Here is a 24,035-nt window from a genome sequence, read left to right as displayed (position 1 = left end):
AAGCCTACGTACATTCTGTTATTTTGAAATGCAACAGTGAATTAGATAAACCAGTTATCTTCTATTCTAATGAAGAGAATATAAGATATCGACGTTATGTTTTCTCACATTCCATATCTCTTATATTGGCAAATAAAGTTTACCTAGTTAATCAAACAGCTTTTTGTAACCTGCTTTGTCACAGATTGAATTGGTTTAGTCTTTAAAGTGCCGGCCACTCAATTTTTGCTTGATCTTTTGGCTAGAACTTGTTCTGCGAATGAAAATTTCCCAATTTTGCCATCAAACAATAAATTCCCATCTTGATCATGAACATCACTTTTGTGATGATTTTTTTACTTTTGTAAGCTCTATGTGGATCATGTTCCATAGGGGTCAAGTAATATCGATGTGTGGCTTTTGTCATATGGAACCCTTTCTCATCAATATGCATTACATTATGCATATTTTGAAATGATGCGTTTTAATACACCTATGAACATCTAGGGCTTGTATTGAAAAACACAACCTTGCGAGTTTGTTAGCATCACTCAACTCTGGCCTGATTGCACTTGTACGCGGTCTGATATGCTTCACTTTTATCCATATGTGAACAGTTGATTTTGATGTTTGTAGGCCATTTTCCATATTTTTAATAGAAGATCTTTGTATCAACGGTAAACTTTCTATTTCATTCAAATTTAGTATCATCTTATCTTTCCAGACCACATGTTTCGTCCTATATATACTAACAGCGTCACCTTTTTCAATTTGCTATTTTGCAGTTTTCCAATGTCTTCACACTGTCTGTACGGAGAAGTTGAATAATTTCTTTATTTCGGTTAATCTTCCATTGGCCAGCTTCAATCCTTCGACGCATGTTCCGAGCAAAAATTTAACCATCTTGTTCAATTCTATAGTGGTAAGAACTTTTTTGGTCATTGAGGTAAGAAGTGTTTAGTGATTTAACGTGGCTTGATTGTGTTAAGTAGAAATGGTGTAAAAATTCATATTGATTGTTGTATTTATTGGCTTTTAATTCAAGCAATATGTGACATGGATTGGAGAGAAAATTTTAGCGTGTTTTTTCATGGTTTGAAGGGAATATTTTATCTTAAATTTTGGCATATTTTTTATGTATTGAAATAGAATATGTGTTAAGTTGTAGCTATGTGAGATTGTGGTATCTAAATGTATAAGTGTACTATTTTTTATTACACTTCTGTCATTTTCTACTTTTGGACTGCACAACCACGTGGGTCTCTATAAGTTTATGGGTAATTTATGCTTTTTTTTTTTTTTTTTTAAATTCATTTTCTAATAATATAATTACACTAACTAGTTATTCTTGACATAAATATAAATTTTAGTATCTACAAGAATGTGGACACAATTTCTAGGACGGAGGGACTATAAAAAACTAAATATTTAATTGATATTTTTTAAATAATAAAAAATCTCACCATCAAACACAATCATAAATATATTAATCACTATTTATTTTATATATAAACCATTATTAATTATTTAAAAATTAATTGATGTAACTTTAAATTTCCAGTTACCGCCGCTCCATGCGCTTTCTCTCTTTTCTTCTCCTACTTTTTCTTCTTTCTTCTTTCTTTCATCCTTTTCTTTTTTCTTCCATATTAGTTCTTTCTCTTTTTTCTATATTAGTTCTTTCTTTCTCTTTTATTCGTTCTTGCTGCAACTCTCATCCTCTTATTCTTTTTTTTGCCATTCTTTTCTTTTCTTATTTTCGGTTCTTTCTTTTTCCTTTGTCTTTGTTGTTTTAGCATTGTAGTTAGGGGGCCTGCAATTTATTTTTTCTTCTCCCAGCTGCAGTTGACTTTGAGATTCACCAGAAACCACCGGTGTCAAGGGGCAACGGACCTCCCGGGTCCCCACGTAGCTCCGCCCCTGAAGACAATATTACTTATACTTCTTCAATTGTTCAAAGCTTTATATATATATATATATATATATTGTTTTAGGGAAAAAGTAGATATGGTACACTACTTATTCCAATATTATGTAACTTGAACAACTATAAGTTTTAATCATGAGTTTTGGTCAAAATAAGAATGTAAATCCAACATGGTAGTCTAAATCGATAAATGAAAGGCAAATATTGAAAAATACTATCGAACATTTTCAGGTTAGCATCAGAGTTCTGTTGGGTTAATTTTTCCCAACATGCCACCGAGAATTATAACTCTTATGCCTGCACGGTTTCATCTTGCTCGTAAATAATAAATAATTGAAGTAATAGATAAAATTTTACTCCATTCAAAATTAAACTCCCCCATTTTATAAGTATCTAAACTATAAATATATAAAATTTCATACAATTGTTGTTGCTTTCACTTTGAAAAATTGTAATAGCATGTGGAGTATAAAGTAACAATAACCGCAAGCACAAAACATTCAGATTTATGCACATGCTATTCAATTTACATTTGCTATATAAACTATCTTTCATTAAGTATTCTAATGTAATAATTGTAAAATTCCGGTGAACATAGATTTAAGTAGGCTAAAAATTGCACAATATAGACAAAATGCAACAATATATATGTAAGAAATAGGGTGGGGAGTAGGGAAGTCTTGTGTTTGGTTTGAAAGTAAAGAAGAGCAAAATTGATCACTTAAGAAAAGAACTCGTTGGCCTTAAATAGGAACTTCCGTCCCTCGTTGATGGCTTGTAGTGCTCAGTGGTCAAATTTGCTCTTTCAGACCATAGTTTCGCAACTTTGTTAGAGTAGCTGGTTGTGTAAACTTATAAATATATATATTTTTTTATTTTAGCAAGAATGTTATGGGACACATAGATTTAGGGAAAATTATACTTCATCCATCCGATTATCAGTCTGTTTTAGTGTATACACGACAATTTATAAGGAGTATAGTTAGTAAATAATTAAGAATATATTAGTGAAAATAATTATTGTATAATAAACACTACAAAAAAATATCAATTTTATAACAGGATTTTTTCGTTTTTAAATCCATTTTTTCCGCTACTAATGATATTAGAGACGGAATTAGGAATGAAATTACGTTAGCTACGTGAACTTTAGGAACAAAATTCCGTTACAAATATACTATTTTTTTGTAGTGAAAAATAATTATAGATCAATATTAAGATAATAAATTAGTCTAATTAAAATTTAAAAAATTATAAATTTAAAATCTTAAAATAAGATTAAAGTGTATAATTCTTTTCCAAAAAAAAGAGTGACAAAATAAATAGGATGGAAAGAAATGGAAAAGTGAACATGGTAAATGGGACGGAGGGAGTAATAAATATCTCTTACATAGGACCAATTTTCACTCTTGTCTTTTAAATATTATCCTGAAAAAATATATCCCCACGTGTTTCACTTTTTTGGGATTTTTATCATGCAGACGCGCACTACAAGAAAAAAACATTTTTGTAACAAAACTATTTTTGTCTCTAAATTTACTTTTTCCGTTACTAATGACATTAGAGACGGAATTAGGAATGAAATTACGTTAGCTACGTGAATTTTAGGGACGGAATTCTGTTACAAATATATTATTTTTTTGTAGTGGCGCGTCAAGTTCATGACTAATACAATCTCACACATGCGGAGTGGGATTGTGCTATGGATGATGAAAATCATAAAAAAGTAAAATTTATGGAATATATTTTTCTTGAGTTATAATTAAAAGACAATAATGATAATTACTCACTTCTGACCCTAAAATACCAAAACGATAAAAAATGTAAATCCATTTTTAGACTTGAAATTTGAGAAAATTCGCACGGTTCATCCAAACTGACCAAACAAATAAACCAGTGATATTGTTTTGTCCATCTAAGGTTGATGATTGAAATTTATGTTTTGATTCTAAAATGTGATTCTTGTGTGTGTTGCGTTGTAGCCGAAAACTTCTCATCAAATAATAGAATTTTCTCATTTCAACCGGTGAGTGTCAGGTCAGACTCAGGCATAAGTGTAAGGGAAATTTTGAATAAAAATGGTAGATGAAGGTTAATGCGATATATTATATACTTTGTACGATGGAGTGTTGCGTGAAAATGAACACGAGAAATATCTGCTTGCTAATACACCTCACAATTTAGAGATTATTAGATCTATAGGTACTCTAGAAAGTTGTACTAGTTATTGATTATTGAGCCGATGATCTATCGCTAGATACATGTGTTATTGTTCTGCAAGCCATTCTCTTCAATACTCCCGACTGATGAATCAATTAACTAGCTTGCCACCTACCTTTTATTATATTTTTCTAAGTCAAATTGCACGCGAGGTGCTCACGTGAGCACCTTAAGTCTATCTAGCAGTGCATTTTCTTTTCAGATTCATCTAACTAGATTCGATTGTGTAACTTATATATGTTTCAAATCTCATTATCTTAAGGTGTGTCGCGAGTTGATATTCCGCATTTATGTCATCCATGAGTGAGAGTTCGATGGAAAAATATGATATTTTATTACTTAAGTATTAAAGGAAATTAAACATTGCGAGTAATTGGGAATTGACCCTTGCGAGTTTAACTACTAATTGAATGTGCGTTACACTAAAAAGCTTACAAATTTATCTAAGTGCAGAATTTAAATGGAACAGGTGGCTAGCACGTGACTCCTGTCATGAGTGCTATCAACCACCCGCGTCTAGCGTCTAGAGCTCCTTACAACTTAAGCTCTCTTCCAACGAAATACGATTTTTAGATTATGAATTTTGATAAATGAGCTCCGAGTTGGGTCCTATTTATAGGCGTTGACTTAACTTCTAGAAGGTGATATATGCCACTGACAGCTGGTGAATTAACTCTCCACCGTCCAATCCTGTAGATGTTGATTTGTAATCAATCGCTAAGATGGCTTTTGACACGGAGTAAGACTGAGGTCATGGTCAATTATGTTCTCTTCTATCATACAGTTGACTTCGCCTTTCTTTATTTTCTTTCCTTGTGACGCAGCTAAGTGATCTAGCACCCGGCTTGTTTTTTTCGCATGTATCCTCTTTGGAATACATAATATTTTTCTTATTTTCACATTTGAAATACTCCAAAATTATCCTGGCACATCAAGTCGTACTAGAAAGGACACAACACATATTTACCAGGAAATTTTAGTACAAATTATATCAATTTCAGTCCCAAATCACGAGAAATGCTTATAGAAATTGCTAGGAAAATATGTCCAAAATTAGTGTTATCAAACTTTCTCACACTAGCCTTTGTTCGTCCCTAAATAAAGTAAATCAAAAGTATAATTAACGAAATATTCGTGCTAGTAAGAGATTTTCTAGAAAAGTTTTACGATGGTGCTTAGGAAGAATCTTAGTGAATCAACACGATCCTTAAAACTTTTACCTCGCTAGACTAATCAAACTGTGTATCAAATACTCTCGAGTCTTGGAACTCATTTCGCCAAAGGGGATTTTTACAAGCATTTTTAGCTTAGCGGTGGCAACACCTTTCAGACATCATTTTCAATGATAATATTTTTATTTAAGCTTTGATGTTTATTTTCTTTCTTTATCGCTTATTATATTTCAAAATTGATTGGAGTGCGACATTGCGCATTTCTCTCAATCTGATTGCTTTCTTCAGTTTTTGGCCACATAAGACAAATCCCATGTCGTGTTCCTTGTCTATTGATCTCATTTTTAAAAAAAGAAAAGATGCTATGTTTTCTCAAAACAACTCAGTAGATGCAAAAAAAAAGGTCACATGCAATTCAACTAAGTGTGGATAAAATGAAACGATGGGCCATTGATTATTCAATCACTCAAGTAATTACTTACATTGAAAATTATCCTAATTATTGAACAATTTCAGCTTCTAATTACTTAGTTCATGCTTGCAAGTTTTTAAAAACTAATCTCTAACATGTTCGTGAGACAACATCATAAGGATTAAATGCGATTAAAGTCATAGACACACAGTTAAGATAGGACAATTAGATACACTGTCAAAAAGATCAATCTAGTCATACAAAAAGACATGTGTGGTACTTCGAAAATTCAATTTAAGGATTACTATCAATCATTGGGGATACCCAAGCCAAGTCCGGAAATATTGGACTAGCATGGAGAGGTCTATTTTCATCATCCTCAGCCTGGTGTTCACACCATTCTTTCAATCATTGACCTCGCCTCTGAGTCCCTCCAGTTGAGCCTACAATGATACATCACATGGGTTAGCGCATGTGTTGTAGTCTTTGGTTGCGAGCCAGTAATATCCACATCTATGTCCGTTCCTTGAGTTAGTTGCGAGGAATAGGGGAATGTTGTCTGCATTTTTTGAGTTTCATCAGTTGGCGAAATGATGATGGGCATAGAAATGTAAGTAGCAGCCGCTTCCTCTTCTTCGCGCACGCGCTGATATGCTTCCTTGGTGCGAATATCTTGCACGACTTGTTCATAGGCGCTTGCCAACCAATCTTTCTCCTCCCACCAAGCAAAGAATTCTTCCATTATTTCAAAGGTAGCCACGATTTGAGCTTCAATCATCAGGACTTCATCTCAATTTCAAATTTTCTTCTCTTCTCGGCCTCGCATCTCTCTTCCTCTTTCTTTTTTTTTTATTTCCTTTCTTTGGCCTCCTTCTTCTTTTGCATAATCAATCGTTTTTTGGCCTCCAACTCCTCCTTCTTTCTTAATTCTGCAAGGTGTGTTGCTTCTTGCTCCTGGCGCTTGGCTTCCTCCTCAAGCCTTCTTGCCTCTACCACAAAATCATCCAAGGAATCTCCATGTTCAGATGGTGATTGTGATGTTTCTTCCTAAGTGTCATGGCTAATGGTTTGCATGGGCAGTGAAATGGTAACTATTTCCTGCTGAGCTGGTGGTGGCTAGAGATCCTTGTCGTCCATCCCCAGTTGTTTGAAGGTCAACATATCATCCTATTCCTAGGATTAATATTGGTGCTTTGGACGAACAGGCTCTAGGAATGGCTGACTGAGGGGTTGTAATGATGGCTCTTGAATAACTATTCTTTTTTTACGTTGGGTGGCTACTGCTACAAGTTCGGAAATACGGGTGGCGGCTTCTATCATCTTTCCCTTTCCTTTTTCCTTGGGCTGCAACGACGATGGTTTTTCAACTACTGCAAATTCATCATCCGATTATGTTTCTGAACTTTCTCCCATTTCCTTACTACTCAGCCTTCGCAATAGAGAGGGAAGAACAAGTGGTAAATCAGCCTTTTTCGCCTTCTTTTTCCTTAGCTACATAGCTTGTCCTGAAGTTGGTGTTTTTCTTTTCAGCATCAGTGGGAAGTTCATCGATAAGAGCCATCGGTGGTGGAATTCCAGGGGTGATGATGTTGGCAGATCAACTAGTGCTTGTTCAACTGGGATTTCGACTACAACGTAGGAAAGTTCTATAATCAGGTGGCCGTGCACTAGGGCGACTATAAATGAATCCAGACGCGTAGAGATGTCATGGCAAATTAGCTCACCAATGGTTACTGGTTGATTGCATGAGTTTCGCCACCACGAATAGGTTTTTTGCTCCAATCTTTATGAAATGCGACATGCAGTAGTTCCTGGTGGCAGCCCATTTGATCAATGGCTTGTATTCTCCCTTGATGATTTTCCAAGATAATTTATTGTTGGCTCAATGGTGCAGCTCCTTGCAAAAACAGAAAATAGTCACATTAATTGTTCATCGATTGCGGAATCCAGTGATTCACAGGACTCCAGGGACTTTTTGTATGGGAGGTCTAGCATCTCTCTCAGTGATAAATGTTTGTTATTGCCTTTGGACTAGCATCTATTCTCTTGACTCGCACGTAGACACTATCAATTCATTTCTCGGTATGTAGGTTGGCGTAAAACTCTGAGAATCTCCACATTTTATATACTCCACTAGATTCGCGAGCAGTTGCAGCAATCCTTTCTTTGATGCCTAGCTGATTAGCTCTTCGTTAAAAAATTGAGTCGAACCCCTTTCTATTATATGGCTCTTGGATCTGAGGAGTTCGTGCTGCGCAAAAGGGGCTACATTCACAAAACATGCTGGGTCAAAAGCATTAACCTCCATCGCCAGCTTTGCGGCTTTTTCTGCATCTCCCCTGGTTAATTCAGCCTTCATAGTTTCCATTTCAATCTCGCCGTAAATATTTTTTTTCTGCTCCTCCAACTCCAATTCACACTCGCCTGGTAACTCAAACTTGGATCGCACGCGGTCAAATTGTTCTTCCATGTACTTAACCAAAATATCAGGTGAAATCCATCAATACACAAGCGGCAGCTGGTTGCGTTCAATTTCCACCAAAGGATGATAGTCCTCTGAGAACTTGTTTGGCTCCTCGTGATAAAGGTCGGCAGACAGCCCTTATAGCGCCGCTCAATTCTAAGTCACACGCAAGCACTGTTTTCTTTTGTAGAACGCAGCTGGTGGCAAAGGTTCTAATAAAACCGTACGAGACGTGGTAATACCTTTTTCCAGCTGCTAGATCTGCTAACTTCGCGACCTTCGTTTCAAATTCTTTGTCAAGTTCCTCAAATTTCTTCTGTGGTTTCTTTTTCCTTTCCTCCTTATAAATCGCTACAGCTCTCCTTAGATTATGTACATCCTTCCGCATGTTTGCAAACGCCACAACTAGTAAATTGTGCGAATAGCCTGGTTGCTTTTGGATTTGTTATTCTATTGCTTTAAACTATGGTGTGCAAACCCCTACAAAATAATCGGGACAGAAATTCTTAATACTATCAATAGATTCTAAAGGGGTGGTGTTAAAATCGTAAGGTTGCGAGAGAGGGGTTAGGTCCAAAGCTTTGGTTCTGAATTTCTTAGGACACCAACGCTTCCCTCTTCATAGCGCAAAACCCAAGTAGGCTAGGGCTTCCTCAGAGCGAAGGAATCTCGCATATTCTAACAAGGATCCTATAGGAACTTTAGAAATAGCTAAGTATGGGAATCTAAATCCTTCCCAAATAGAATGAAGTTTCTTAGGACAAAACAAATAAACCTTAATAGGTTTAACTTGCAAAAGAATATAATAGGCAGTTCAAATGCACATTGAGCACAGAGTTTGAGAAAAAACTATTCGATCGACATGAAAAATACTAGGATCGAAAACATGTAGTTTAATGCAAATTTGATCCATGAAATTGAGTGATCGTACCTTGTTATGCATGAATGAAGTGTAGTTTTTTTATTGGGCATAACGAACTCACTCAATTTACAGAGTTTGAAAAGATGTCGTACAAAGGAAGTTTTACAGAGAGAGAAAATTGTAGGTTTTTTGTCACGGGTGGAGGGAAATGAAAGGTTGTAGGCTTGTAAGGGGCTTGGCAGCATTTTTAGAAATTCAGGGAGTTCATGGGTCAAAAAAATAATTTCCAAAGCTTTAGTTATGATGATCGTGTCGCGAGGATAGCCTCATGATTCGTGCAAGTTAGGATCTTAGATTATATTCTACAAAGTTGTAAATTTACTCTAGAATGCGATAAATTCATTCTACGCACACGATAAACTAAAGAAAAACATGTAACTGAATTTAAAATTTGAAAAGTTTAAGGATACTGAGAAGGATACTCTTTGATCAGTGTCAGCCTTCCTTTCTTGCACTGAATGTTCGTGCGTCTTCATGCAACTTAAATGGATGGATTTGTGGATATTGGTGGTAATTCTTGTTAATCGCGAACCATCCTTCCAGAAAATTCTTTAAACACGTTCTATTTTCTAAGAAACCATCATGATCATCTGCGAAATTTGGATTGTAGATCCACACCTCACTATTGATCAAGACTTCCTTCACAACAAAAAGGTCAGTCCATCATGACTTTAATTTCCCAGGGAACAAATGTAGGCGCGAATTGTAGATGCATTCCAAGTGTTTGTGACGAATCATCTTGTCCGGGTAGAATTGAATGCGTTCTTTATAAATCTTTGTGTTTTTATATGCAAAGAAATGAAACTCATCCAAATCCATCAAAAATTTCTTTATCTTTTCTTGCGTGGGTAAAATGTCAAAATTCAAGAACTGAATTGCCCAATATGCGCGACGTTCTATTTCCAGAGGTAAATGGCAAGATATTCCATAAACTAATCTGTATGGCGACATCCCAATTGGAATTTTGAATGTTGTGCGATATGTCCATAGCGCATCATCCAGTTTCAGAGACCAATCTTTTCAGTTTTTTCCAAAAATTATCTGCAAAATTGGCTTTAACTCGTGGTTACTAACTTCGACTTGGCCATTGAATGTGGATGGTAAGGGATCGCGAGGTTGTGGCGAACTTTTTACTTTGAGAGAAGTGCAACGAATCGCTTGTTGACAAAATGTGTACCCACATCGCTAATAAAAGTCCTGGGAACGCCAAAATTCGAGAAAATATATTTTTGAAAGAACTTGTTACTTAACCCCTGTCATTTGTGGAAAGAGCAATTGCCTCAACCCATTTGCTGATGTAATCCACCATGACTAGGATGTAAGTATTCCCATGATACTTTGGGAATGGTCCCAAAAAATCAATCCCCCACACATCGAAGATATCTACTTCTAAAAAATTTTTTTGTGGCATTTCATCACATTTTGTAATGGTACCCAATCTCTGGCATGCATCGCATTGCTTGACAAACGTCTGGACATCGAGGTGTATTATTGGCCAGTAAATCCAAATTGGAGTACCTTAGTAGCAGCGCGTTGCATCGCAAAATGACCACCTACAAATAAGTCATGGCATTCAGGAAAAATGCGAGGTATCTCAGAATTGGACACGCAACACCTTATGATTCCATTTTTTCCAAAATAAAATAAGTATGGTTCTTCTCAGAAATAATGATTGACAAGACTTAGAAAATTCTTCCTTCCTTTGTAATCCAAATGCTAAGGCATAATACCGTTTGCATGAAAATTAGCATAATCTGCGCACCAGGGTGTGGTACCTTGCAAAAAATACAACTTTCATCAGGAAAAAATTCATTTATACTTGATGGTGACGTCTCTGCAAGTAGCCTGCTAAGATGATCGGCTACTTGATTATCACTTTCTTTTATGTCTTTGATTACTATATCAATTTCTTGAAATAACAATACGCATTGAATCAGATGTGGTTTAGAATCTTTCTTGTCCATTAGATACCTGAGTGTTGCATGATCAGTGTACACAATTGTCCTAGATCCAACCAAGTAAGGTTTGAACTTTTCAAACGCAAAGACAATTGCTAAGATTTCCTTTTCTGTAGTAGTGTAATTGCGTTGAGCACCATCCAAGGTCCTACTTGAGTAATGGATAACATAGTGCTTCTGTTCCAGTTTCTGGCCTAACACAACGCCTACTACATTATCACTTGGATCATATATAAGCTCAAAAGGTCGACTTCAATCAGGCGCTTCAACAATAGGTGAAGAAATTAATCTCTCATTGAGGCATTGAAATGCGTATCGCACTTTTATGTCCATATAAAATGAGTATCCTTACACAATAAAGCAGTGATAGGTTGTGAGATTTTGATGAAATCCTGAATAAATCTTCGATAAAATCCAGCATGTCCCAGAAAACTTCTGCAACTTTCTTGCAGTTCAGAGCTGGCATTTTTTCAATCACACTTTGATGCGAACGCAACCGAATGATTCAGAAACTCGCAAACCACAGAAAATAAAGAAATAGAAAGATGCGGAATTTGATGGAAGAAAGAGAGATGAAGAGGATATAGATAGAAGGATACTTTGGTTTCTCAATTCACAAGGTTGGTCAAATGAGCACCACATGAGAACTAAGCAACACGCAACACAAAATCTCTAAACCAAATAAAGAATAAAGAAGGATAATCTGGATTCTCGATCCACATGGTTGGTCGGATTAGCACTGCGTGAGAACTAAGCAGCACGCAACACAAAATTTCTAAACCAATCAAGGAATAAAGAAGGATAATCTGGATTCTCGATCCACATGGTTGGTCGGATGAGCACCACGTGAAAACTAAGCAGCACGCAATACAAAATCTCTAAACCAATCAAGGAATGGAGTTCACATAACAAGCGGTCCAACACCGATTGAGAGGCGACGAATTGTCTCGAATCACTAAAAAACAACCCAATTTTGAAAGATTACCGAGGATTGCATCACATAATCTCGAGTAACCAAGCAAACAAGAATCACTCTTGAAAGCAAAGAAATTTTATAAGAAATATCATGGTTGTCTTTTTACAATGATAAACAAGGCCTTTATATATAGGTCCTTGAGGATAGAAGAAATGAAACATTGAAAAAGGAAACATATTAAAATGCAACATATAAACTAGGAAATATAAAAATAAGGAAACAACATATTAGGAAATATAGTAAAAGGAAACTTATACTATAAGGTAATAGGTAATATGGAAACCTGGATTCCTTCCATAATTATTGATATTATTTGTTGGCAGTCTTGGTTGGTAGTCTCGAATCTTATAATGATGATCACGGAATGATTAAGTGATCGGGGAATCAAACTTATAATACTCCATAGCTGGTCTATCTTTGGCAGTCTCTTCGATAATGGAATTCATGGTACGATTGTCCAAGAAAAACATAGCCATTTGAATCTTTCGTACTCGGCTCCGGGTATTCACTTCAGCTAGGAAAATTGATGATTTAGTAGCTCTCATGGTGGTCACATCATATTTACTTTTGACTTATATATTTCTATGCCCTCGATGGAGAATTTGTGGTCCAAAACAATACCCTCTGTGACCATGAAAGGGCATTTCTCCCAATTTAAAACAAAGTTAGATTTGGTGTAGCAAATCAACATTTGTTCCAGATTCGCGAGGCATGCAGAAAATGTTTTTCTATATATAGAAAAGTCATCCATGAATACTTACACACATAAATCTAACAAATTTATGAAAATGTGACACATACACCTTTGAAAAGTTGCAGACACGTTACATTACCCAAATGGCATCTTCGATATGGGAAAGTTACATAGGGGCATGTAAACGTGGTTTTTTCAACATCAGCAAGATTAAGTGGGATTTTATGATATCCAGAGTAACGATCTAGGAAGCAATGAAACTCGTGACCACTCAATTTTTCAAAACATTGATCCAAAAAGGGTAGTAAAAACGATCTTTGCATGCAACTGCATTCAACTTCCTATAATCGATACATACGCGTCATCTAGTTACTGGCCTTGTCATGACTAATTCACTTTTCTCATTTTTTTTCTATGCAAATCCTCCCGTTTTTGGAACCAATTGGGTAGGGCTTACTCAGTCACTGTCTGAGATCGTCATTATGATTCCTGCATGAAAAAGTTTTGTTACCTTTCTCTTTAGGGCCTCTTGCATAATCTCATGGAGTCTATGTTGTGGTTGACGACATGGTTTTGTGTTCTCCTCCAGATAAATGTTGTGCATGAAAACTGTGGGGCTTATTCCCTTGATGTCACCTATTGACCACGCGATGGCTTCCTTATATTCTCTTAAAATTGAGAGCAATTGTTCTTCCTGATCATCACGAAGACTGCTAAAAGTAAAAACTGGATATTCATTGTGTTCTTTCAAAAATGCATACTTTAAATGATCAAGGAGCTTCTTAAATTCAAATTTTGGCTTAGCCATGTTATTCTAGGTTTCTCTTGGATGTGCTCGTGAGGATCTGCATCGTGATCATGCTCAAATGCTTCAAATATTTATATTGATTGAGGTTGATCGCGTTCAAATTTCTAAAATGAATTATTTATTAAATTATAGTCGATTGTCGATATACAATTTATTTCCATTGGATCAAAGTCAATATTGTCATTTTGTGGATGCAGCATGGCATTTTGCATTCAAATGTGACTTTGTCATCGTTAAGTTGCAATGTTAGTTCACCTTTGGCAAACGTTGATATTTACTTGCGCAATGGCAAGAAAAGGTCTCCCTAATGTAAGCGGAGTGTCCTTATCCTTTGATATTTCCATGATAATAAAATCAGCTAGAAAAATGAAATCATGCATCAAATATGATTCTTTTGGAATTTTGACAGATTTATCGGCTAGTTGAATCACAGTTCTACAAAGTATTAGATTATACAATCCTAATTGTGTGTACAAGGAAAATGACATTAGATTGATACTTGCTCCTAAATCGCATAATGTCTGTTTTAGTTCTAAGTTTTCTAATGTACATGCTATTATGAAACTCCCAGGGTCTCCCATTTTCTAGGTAGTTCTCCTTTAAAAATAGCACTACATGTTTCTATTAGTGAAATTTGTGTCTTATTCTCAGGAAGTGTGTGCTTCTTTGCCAAAATGCCTTATAAAAATTTGGAGTATACTGGTATCTGCAATAACACATCAGCAAAAGGAATTGTAATTTGTAATTGTTGAAACATTCTAGCAAACTTAATTAACTGCTTCTTTGTTTCCTTTTGCTTCAGTGGTTTGGGATACAGAATTCGTGAGATTGTTTTTTAAAGTATTTTTGAATTTTCAACCTCGTCTTTTCTCACTCCTCTTGGTAGTTCCTCTGTAGGTGTGCGATTCATCCCTATAGCAGGAGAATGCTTTATGATATTAGGAGTAGAGGAAAATTTTTTACCATGATAACGATAAGAGAGTTTTCGTCTGTTTCTTGTCTTGATTGCCTTCGCCTCCTTAGAATTTTTGTCCACCGTGCTGGGCAACTGGCCTGGCATTTTTACTTTCAGTTGTTCTATGATCTAGCCTAGTTGATTTTCCAATAATTTGATTGTGGTGGTAGTATTTTTTTTGGAACTGCATGTTCTTCTGCATTTGTTTCTTCATCATTTCTTCTAGAGCAGCTAGTGATTGCACGGATGGAGTGGAGGGCTGCTGCGCGTGATGTGGCATATGTTGAGAAGGATGATATGGAAGTTGTTGGTGTTTAGGTGGATGTGGTTTAGTGAGGTTGTGGTGGACAAGGTCCTCTTGGTCTGTGCGAGAGGTGCCCTTGATGACACAGTTGTTGAGGGTGATATTGTGGATGATTCTGATGCTAAAAGTTCTGATATTGAGACCTTTTTTGTTGAAAGGGGGTTGTTGATTAAACGCTCATGCATAGGATACAGTTTCTATGTTATGTTCGCATTTCAGTGATTGCTCGCCTTTTTCATCTTCTGCTTGTTCTATATTTACTATTTCCATCACTTGATCCTTCTTCAGGGCGAGTTGGCTTTTCTTTATCAACTTTTTTAATTCTTTGGCCTGCATGCTAAGATTTTCAAATCTAGCCTCATTAGCAATCATTTTTGGTACCTCGTATAATCTTTTCCCAGTTGGGGGACTTGTTTCTTGCCAATTACTATGACTGTCGGACATTTTCTCAATGATATATCATGCATTTGTTGCACCTCTACTCATTAGTGACTGGCCAGCAGCTAAATCTAGCATGGCTTTTGAGCTGAACATCTATCCAAGTGTAAAATATTTGAATCTGAAGATGGTTTGGGAGCTCGTGGTGCCGGAAGTTGCGTAGCATAGTCTTGAATCATGACCAAGCCTGAGGTAAAGTCTCATATGACCCTTGCTTGAATTGAGATATTTCCAATCTTGTTGTGCAGTCTTGCTCGCCGGATGGAAGCGGAACAAAAATTGTTGAATATGTTCTGTGAAAGTGGTTGGCATCGGCACAGAGTTTATCCACTTGCGGGCTTCTCTGTGAAGAGAGAATGAGAATAAGGTGAGCTTAGCTTCATCATCTGATACTTTATTGAATTTGAAAGTTGAACAAACTTTGGAAAAACTTTTCAGATGATCATAGGGGCCTCATTCTTCAACCCACTACATGAATCTTGATTAACGAATGAGATCAGTGCTGGCTTGAATTCAAAATTTCCGTGGATGTGGGGTGCGTCATTGAGGACCAGGGTTGCATATAGCAACGCCTCATAGTGCGCATCCATTGGTATATTATCTCACGGTGCTTGCGATTTTCTAGCTCTGTTGATTGGTTGTTGCACATTATTATTCCCATTGGCATTTGCAGGCCGGGCTAGCCCCTACTGAAACGCCTGATTTTGAAGTACTTGTGCTTGCTCAACCCTATGCACGTGATCCTTTAATTCACTTCATTCCATATTGCATCGTCTAGAGTGTTTGGATCAGGATGTTGTTAATCGCAGGTGATTCCGGCAAAGCCTCCAGCTGAGGTACATGTATTTTAGGAAAATCAGCATTCAATTCTCTGACACTTCTTGTTTCATCAAATTTCTTTTTAATTTTTTTTTGGTACAGGCACTTATTCTTAAAGCAGTGTTTTTGTCTTAGTCCCTGCCAAAGTAAACAAAATACAATTAGACTTTGATATAGATTGAAAGACATAATTATCATAAAACTCTTCATCTCATCCAAATACATCCTTAAAAAATATGCCGGCAACAGCGCCAAAATTTTGATAATTGAAATTTAGATTTTTTTTTCTAAAATGTGATTCTTGTGTGTGTTCGCGTTGTAGCCCAATATTTCTCATCAAATAAAATATTTTTCTTACGTTAACCGGTGAGTGTTGGGTCGGACTCAGGGCATAAGTGTAAGGAAAATTTGAATAGAAATGTGGAATTATTGAATCGAATTGAATTGAATACATTATATGTTATTGAATTTAAGCACGACTGCGAAAAAAGTAAATGGTGTGAGGTAAAGATTGAATATATTTACTAACTATGGGTGCGAAAATAGAATGAGATGTCCGCCAGGTGAATGAAGGTGAATGCGTATATCCTTCGTGAGATGGGGTGCTGCATGAAAATAAACACGACAAATATCCACTTGCTAATACACCTCGCGATTTAGAGATTATTTGATCTATAGGTACTCTGGAAAGTTATATTCCCCACAATTTTTTAATAAAAAATATATTATTTTCTCTCATAAAATATCTCATCAAAATGCTATTTAAACAAAAAAACCAAATCAATATTTTATTTCAAATCATAACTACAAAGCCATAATTTTTAGTTCTTTATTTTAATTTTTTAATTATATAATTGCTTCGTCTAAAAAACGTTTATAGTTTTGAGCAAAATTTTTAATATAGATGTGTACTTATGCTAACTTTTATTTTTTATAAAAATAAAATAAAATTATATTATTTTTTACTTTAGAAAAAGAATTTTTTTAAGAAAAATAAAAGAAAAGCCTATTTTTTAAATAGGAAATGAGTAATTTTTAATTTTTTTAAAAATAGTACTCCCTCTATCCTAAACACCGTGCAACATTTGTCTTTGGCACGAGAATTTAGGTGGAGAGTATTAAGTATCGTAATTGAAGATAATTTGGATATTAAGTGATGAGATTGGATAGATAAATAATTATTTTTTTTTATTTGAGTGATGTGATGGGATAAAGTGAAGTGTATATTAATATATGTATATAAATATTATTAATTATTTCTAAATTTGAAAATGTTGCAGTAAGTTTAGAACAAACCAAAAATGAAATATTGCAGGGTGTTTGGGACGAAGGGAATATATATCAAATACTTATACTTTTATAGAAAATATTAAGGTTTGTTTGAATTATTTCAAATTAAAATTATTATTCAACTAAAATATAGTACCACCTCCGTCCCAAGTATAATGTCAAGTTTACTATAAATACAGAAATTTAGAAGGGATAATTATTAATAATTAAGAATGTATTAGTAAAAATAATTACCATATAATAAAAATAATTATAGATTTAGATAACTAAGTAGTCTAATAAAATTAAAAATATATATAAATTTTAAAAATTAAAATAAGATTAAAGTGTATAATTTTTTTTCCAATAAAAGAAAGTAATAAAATAAGTTGGACGAACGAAAACGAAAAAATAGACACGATAAGTAGGACGGAAAAAATACTATTTATTTTCATAAATATTATGTTAAAACATTATTTAAATCAATACTTAAAATAAAATAAACTCAAGTAAAAAAACAAACAAACTCTTACTCCCTCGGTAAGGAAAAAAAAAAAGAAAAAAAACAATCTTTTGCCTTTTACATACAAATTAATAAATAATTCTTTCTTTGTTCATTATAATTATGCCATTTTTTTTAATTTATATAAGAGAGTAATACTTAATGGGTAAAAGTAAATGCATTGGATGAAAAAATCCAAAATATTCTTTGTAGGATATTAATTATATGGTCAAACAGCTAACTTCACTTGAACCATTAAAATTAAATAAAAAAGTATTAAACATAATTTTATTTTTTGAAAAAAAAAATTGTAAATAAACAAGTATTAAACATAATTTTATTTTTTGAAAAAAAAATTGTAATTATTTTGTTTACTCACACAGGTATGATTAGTGACGGAATCAGTATTAAAAGTCCATAGGGCAAAATTAACTTTTTTTTTATCAATTCAATATTTTTTTTTTATTTATTACACCCTGACAAAAAAAAAATGAAAAATCTAAATGTTTTAGAAAAAATTCAACAAAATTACATAAAATTTAATATTTTTTTTACTTTAAAAAATAAAATTTAAAGACTAAAAATATAAATCAACAAACGGATAAAAATTTTATGATTTTTTTCTATTACAAAATAAAAATAAAATTAGAAAGGGCAAATTACTATAAAATATATAATTTTATTATCTTCTACATCAAAAAAATACATATATTTTGAGGGTTGGGGGGTCAACTGACCACCTTAGCCTCCGTGTAGTTCCGCCCCTGGGTATGACGTACCCACCTAATCTCGAGCCGTAAAAAAATTTTGACATGTAGAGTATTTTATTGTGGACTTGAAGTTGAGAATAGTAAAAATTATTAGTTAAAATATTTAGTTGACATGATATAAATATGTATTGATATAATATTTTTTATTATATTATTATTTTTACTATAATATAAAAAGGAAATATTAATATTTAATATAATGTTTTTAAAAAATAATAAAATTCAACGTTGAAATCCACAAACAAATACAATAATACATTTTAAAAATTGTAGATTTTAAGTTTACGATCATTATATTGTTTTTAAATAAGTTTTCTAAATTAAATAATAATTTTTTAAAAATAAATATTAATAAAAATATATCTAAAGAAAAAAATAATACACATAGATATCAATAGTCTCAATAAAATAATCAAAATTCAAAATAAAATTAAAACTGAATAATTAGATAATAAATTATAAATAGATGAATGAAGTAATAAACCCCCAAAACCAAATTTGAACAAAAAAATGTAGAAATTAAGATGAGAATTAAATCAAAATAGTAATTTGAAAATTCCATTTGATTCTAACCGGCACCTATTGAGAAATGTCAATCCAAAAATTTAGAAGTCAAATAAAGTTAAATGAGGAATAATACTTATATTCATTGACGTTTTATAACATCAATTGGTATACAACTCGACGTAAAGCAATAGATAAAAAAAACAACTATCACATAGGATTAAATAACAATATCAACATATGATTCAACGAGGAGCAACTATATCATTATTACGAGCCATGAAACACCGAGAAGAAACCTGTGGAGAGACTAATAATAGAAAAACAAAAAAGGAAAAACATGAATGTGATAAATAATTGATGAATGAGAGAATGTTGACTGGGAGAAGGTAGGGAGAAGATATGAGCGGCGCGAAGCAATTAAAGTGATTGCGAGAAAAACCCTAAACAAGGTATTTATACGAGTCTTGGTGGGTCGAGTCAACATATAGCCCAAGCCCAACATCAACACAAAAGCCCAACAATTTTGGAGCTAGACGCAATAACAATATAGCCCACCAAGTTGAAGTGCAGAGCTAACTTGATATGAGACCCAAATTTTTTATGGAGAAAATTATTACAATAAATTTTCCGTAGTTATGACTAATTATCATTCTTACGTTTTAATTATCACTCTAAAAAATATATCTTACAAGTGTTCACTTTTTTGCGATTTTTGTCATTTGTAGCACAATCTCACTCGCACCGATACCATCATGAACTTGACGCACGACTAAAGGATAAAAATTACGAAAAAATAATGCGTGTGGGATATAATTTTTCAAAATGACAATTAAAAAGAAAGACTGATAACTTTATAATTTCGATTCTAAAACTTACTTCATACTATTAAATATGTATTTTGGCTTTTCTGAGCTCTAAATAACATCGGACTAATAAAAAATTTCGCCGGTTAGTTTGTATGCTCGTTTGGGATGAATAGTGTGAATTTCGTTCAATTCCTTGTCTAAAATGTGATTTATAATTTTTCTAGTATTTAGGGTTGTTAAGGTCCAAAATGACCTCTAATTGATAAGAAAATATTGTTTGTTGCTTTGTTTGGTCGCTTCAAATAAACCGTGCAAATTTCATCAATTGCGAGTCTAAAAATGAGTTTATGTTTCGTTTGGCCATTTCGGATAAACCGTGTAAATTTCGTTCAATTCAAATTCTAAAAATGAATTTATATTTTTTTGGTTTAGAATTTTTAGGGCCCTAAACGACCTCAGGTGGACAAAATAATGTCGGTAATTGGTTCATTTGGTCGTTTCGCATGATGCAAATTTCTTCCAATCTAAAAATGGATTTACGTTTTTTTAGCATTTACAATTTTTCAGGTCTTAAATGGATAAAATAATATCACTGGTTGATTAATTTGGTCATTTCGGATTAATTGTGCGAGTTTTGTGTAATTTTGAGTCTGAAAATAGGTGTGCATTTTTTTTATAGTTTAGAATTTTTGGGGCCCTAAATGACCTCAGATGAACAAAAAAAAATATCGTTGGTTGGTTTGTTTGATTATTTCAGATTAATCATACGAGTTTCATGTAATTCTGAATCTAAATATGGGCGTACGTTTAATTGTCTAGAGCTTTTGGGCCCTAAATGACCTTTGATAACACTAATTTTAAACATATTTTCCTAGCAATTTCTATAAGCATTTCTCGCGATTCTTGGCTGAAATTATTATTATTTGTGCTAACATTGTCCGGTGAATGTGTGTTGTGTCTTTCCAGTACGAATTGATGTGCCTGGGTAATTTTGGAGTATTTTAGATGCGAAAATATGATATATTTTGTGTTCCAAAGAGGACGTGAGTGAAGCAAACAAGCCACGTGCTAAATCACTTAACCACGTTGCAAGGAAAGAAAATGAAGAAAGGTGAATCCAATTATATGATAGAAGGGAACTGAATTGACCCAGATCCTAGTCTTAATCGGTGTCAAAAGTCATCTCGACCGTTTACTACAAATTAGCATCTGCAGATTGAACGGTGGGGAGTTAATTCGCCAACTGTCAGTGGTATATGTCACCTTCTAGAAGCTGAGCCGGAGCCTATAAATAGGACCCAATTCAGAGCTCATTTACCAAGATTTTATAATATGAAAATTGCATTTCGTTTGAAGAGAGCTCAAGTTGTAAAGAGCTATAGACGCTAGACGTGGGTCGTTGGTAGCACTAGTGACAAGAGTCGCATGCTAGCCACCCAATTCCGTTTAAATTCTGCACTTAGATAAATTTTCAAGTTTTCTAGTGTAACACACATTCAATTAGTAGTTAACTCGCAAGGTTAAACTCTCAATTACTCACAATGTTTAACTTTCTTTAATACTTAAGTAATAAAATATCATATTTCTCCTTCGCACTCTCACTCATGGATGACATAAATGCGGAACATCAACTCATGACACACCTTAAGATAATGAGATTTGAATATATAAGCCACTTAATCGAATCTAGTTAGAAGAATCCGAAAGGAAATCACGGTACTAGATAGACCTAAGGTACTCGCGAGAGAAGCACCTCGCACACAATTTGGTTTAGAAAATATAATAAAAAGGTAGGTGGCAAGCTAGTTAATTGATTCATCAGTCACAAGATTCGAAAAGAACAGCTTGCAGAACAATAAAACATGTATTAATTATTGAGTCGATGATCTATTTCTAGATACATGTTTTATTGTTCTACAAGTTGTTCTCTTTGACACTCGCGACTGATGAATCAATTAACTAACTTGTCACCTACCTTTTTATTACGTTTTCTAAATCAAATTGCGTGCAAGGCACTGCTCTCGCGAGCGCCTTAGGTCTATCTAGTAGCGTGATTTCTTTTCGGATTCATCTAACTAGATTCGATTAAATGACTTATATACGTTTTAAATCTCATTATCTTAAGGTGCATCGTGAATTAATATTCCGTGTTTATGTCATCCATGAGTGAGAGTGCGATGGAGAAATATGATATTTTATTACTTAGGTATTGACGAGGTCGTCAAAAGCGACGATGAATCTGCACTACCACTAGGTCCGATTACTTGAAACCATGCCAAGAAGTTTCAAACTAATATTATGGCATTAGTTCTACACTTGGAAGAAGAGAACATGCATAAAGTTAAGCATGGAGGCTAATGTGAAGAGCGTTGTCAACATTGGAGTGCATCCATGATTCATGCACTTCATTCCCTTGAAGACCACAATTTATAACACCCGTTAGAGTTGCTACTCACATCATTACCTACCCATGTGGGATAAGAGGTGTTTTATTTTATTTAATAAGGTGAGCCCCTTCAATATAATTAATTAGACCTCTCTTTTTTACTTAATTAGTGGGATATAAATAATGTATATTTTTGTCCCACATTGGTTGTAGAGTCTTTTGCCAAGCTAGCCTCCCCTATAAATAAGGCACTTGGTTTCACTTGTTATACCTTGAAACTTATATCAATTAAAGTTTTTCTCTTTATTCTATTATATTGAAATCAGTGTGTGAGCGAGGGTTACCCTTGCATACGCGTATCATTCTCAAATCGGGTCCTTGGGTTGATTCCTTGGGTTCGTGGCTTCCGAAACCGACCGGAGTTTCTAGCCAAATCGTTTGAGTCTCCATTGGTTTACAGGTGTTGGGTCTAGACAACGCTTGAGTTCACATCCGATCGATTGACGAATCGGACACCGGTAATATCTTTTTTTTTTGTTTTACTTAGTTTTCATTTGAATTTAGTTTTAAGTTTTGGTTAGTATTGTATAGTTACTTGGGCTGCGTCAGGTATTAAAGAAAATTAAACATTGCGAGTAATTGAGAATTGAACCTTGCGAATTAACTACTAATTGAGAAATATGATATTTTTAGACTTGAAATTAGAAGAAATTCGCACGTTTCATATGAAACAACCAAATGAACCAACTACCGACTTTATGTTGTCCATCTAATGTCATTTAGGGCCCCAAAAATTTTAAACAAAAAAAATGTAAATTCATTTTTAGAATTTGAATTGAATGAAACTTGCACGGTTTATCCAAAACAATAAAACATAAACCCATTTTTAGACTCGCAATTAGACGAAATTTGCACGGTTAATTCGAAACGACCAAACGAACCAACCAACAATATTTTCTTGTCAATCATAGGTCATTTTGGGTCTTAAAAACCCTAAATACTAAAAAAGTATAATCACTTTTTAGACAAGGAATTGAACGAAATTCGCACTGTTCATCAGAAACGAGCATACGAACCAACCAACAAAATTTTTTTATTAGTTCTAGGTTGTTTAGAGCTCAAAAAAGCCAAAATGATAAATATATATATAAATTAATTTTTAGACTCGAAATTGAAAAATTATTAGTCTTACCTTTTCATTCATTTTAGAAAAATAGATCTCACATGCGTTATTTTTTTGCAATTTTCATCCTCTACTCGCACGTCAAGTTAATGATGGTGTCGGTGCGAGTGAGCTTGTGCTACAAATGACGAAAATCGCAAAATAATGACACTTGTAAAATATATTTTGTCAGAGTGATAATTAAAACGTAAGAATGATAATTAGTCTTAACTACAGGAAATTTATTGTAATTTTCTCCATAAATTTATCTTATCAGACCACATTAAAAACATAATAGCATTATTGTAAGTAGTTCATATTAAATTTGGATCGCTTATCTGCACTTCAACTTGGTGGGTCCAATTGTTACTGCATCTAACTCCAAAATTGTTGGGCTTTTGTGTCGATGTTGGACTTGGGCTATACGTTGACTCGACCCACCAAGATTCGTATAAATACTTTTTTTAGGGTTTTTCTCACAATCGCTTTAATTGTTTTGCGCCGCTCATACCTCCTTCCTATTAATATTCTCTCATTCATCAATTATTCATCACATCCATGTTTTTTTCTTTTTGTTTTTCTATT

The 24,035-nt window shown here is 34.0% G+C and overlaps 1 long non-coding RNA gene across 1 annotated transcript; it reads right to left on the bottom strand.

The window, feature by feature from the left end:
* Positions 1 to 5,885: 5,885 nt before the first annotated feature.
* On the bottom strand, positions 5,886 to 9,221 carry LOC127247536 (uncharacterized). Its single transcript, XR_007837889.1, has 2 exons — positions 7,435 to 9,221; positions 5,886 to 7,338 (listed from the first exon to the last, which is right to left on the bottom strand). It is a non-coding gene; the product is annotated as an uncharacterized LOC127247536 (long non-coding RNA).
* Between the last annotated feature and the right edge of the window lie 14,814 nt (positions 9,222 to 24,035).

The sequence above is a fragment of the Andrographis paniculata genome, unplaced genomic scaffold, assembly GCF_009805555.1.
Source record: "Andrographis paniculata isolate CXL003 unplaced genomic scaffold, ASM980555v1 Contig32END, whole genome shotgun sequence".
In the NCBI taxonomy this organism is placed as follows: domain Eukaryota; kingdom Viridiplantae; phylum Streptophyta; class Magnoliopsida; order Lamiales; family Acanthaceae; genus Andrographis; species Andrographis paniculata.
The sequence above is the reverse complement of the archived record's forward strand: the minus strand, read 5'-3'. Positions and strand labels throughout refer to the sequence as shown.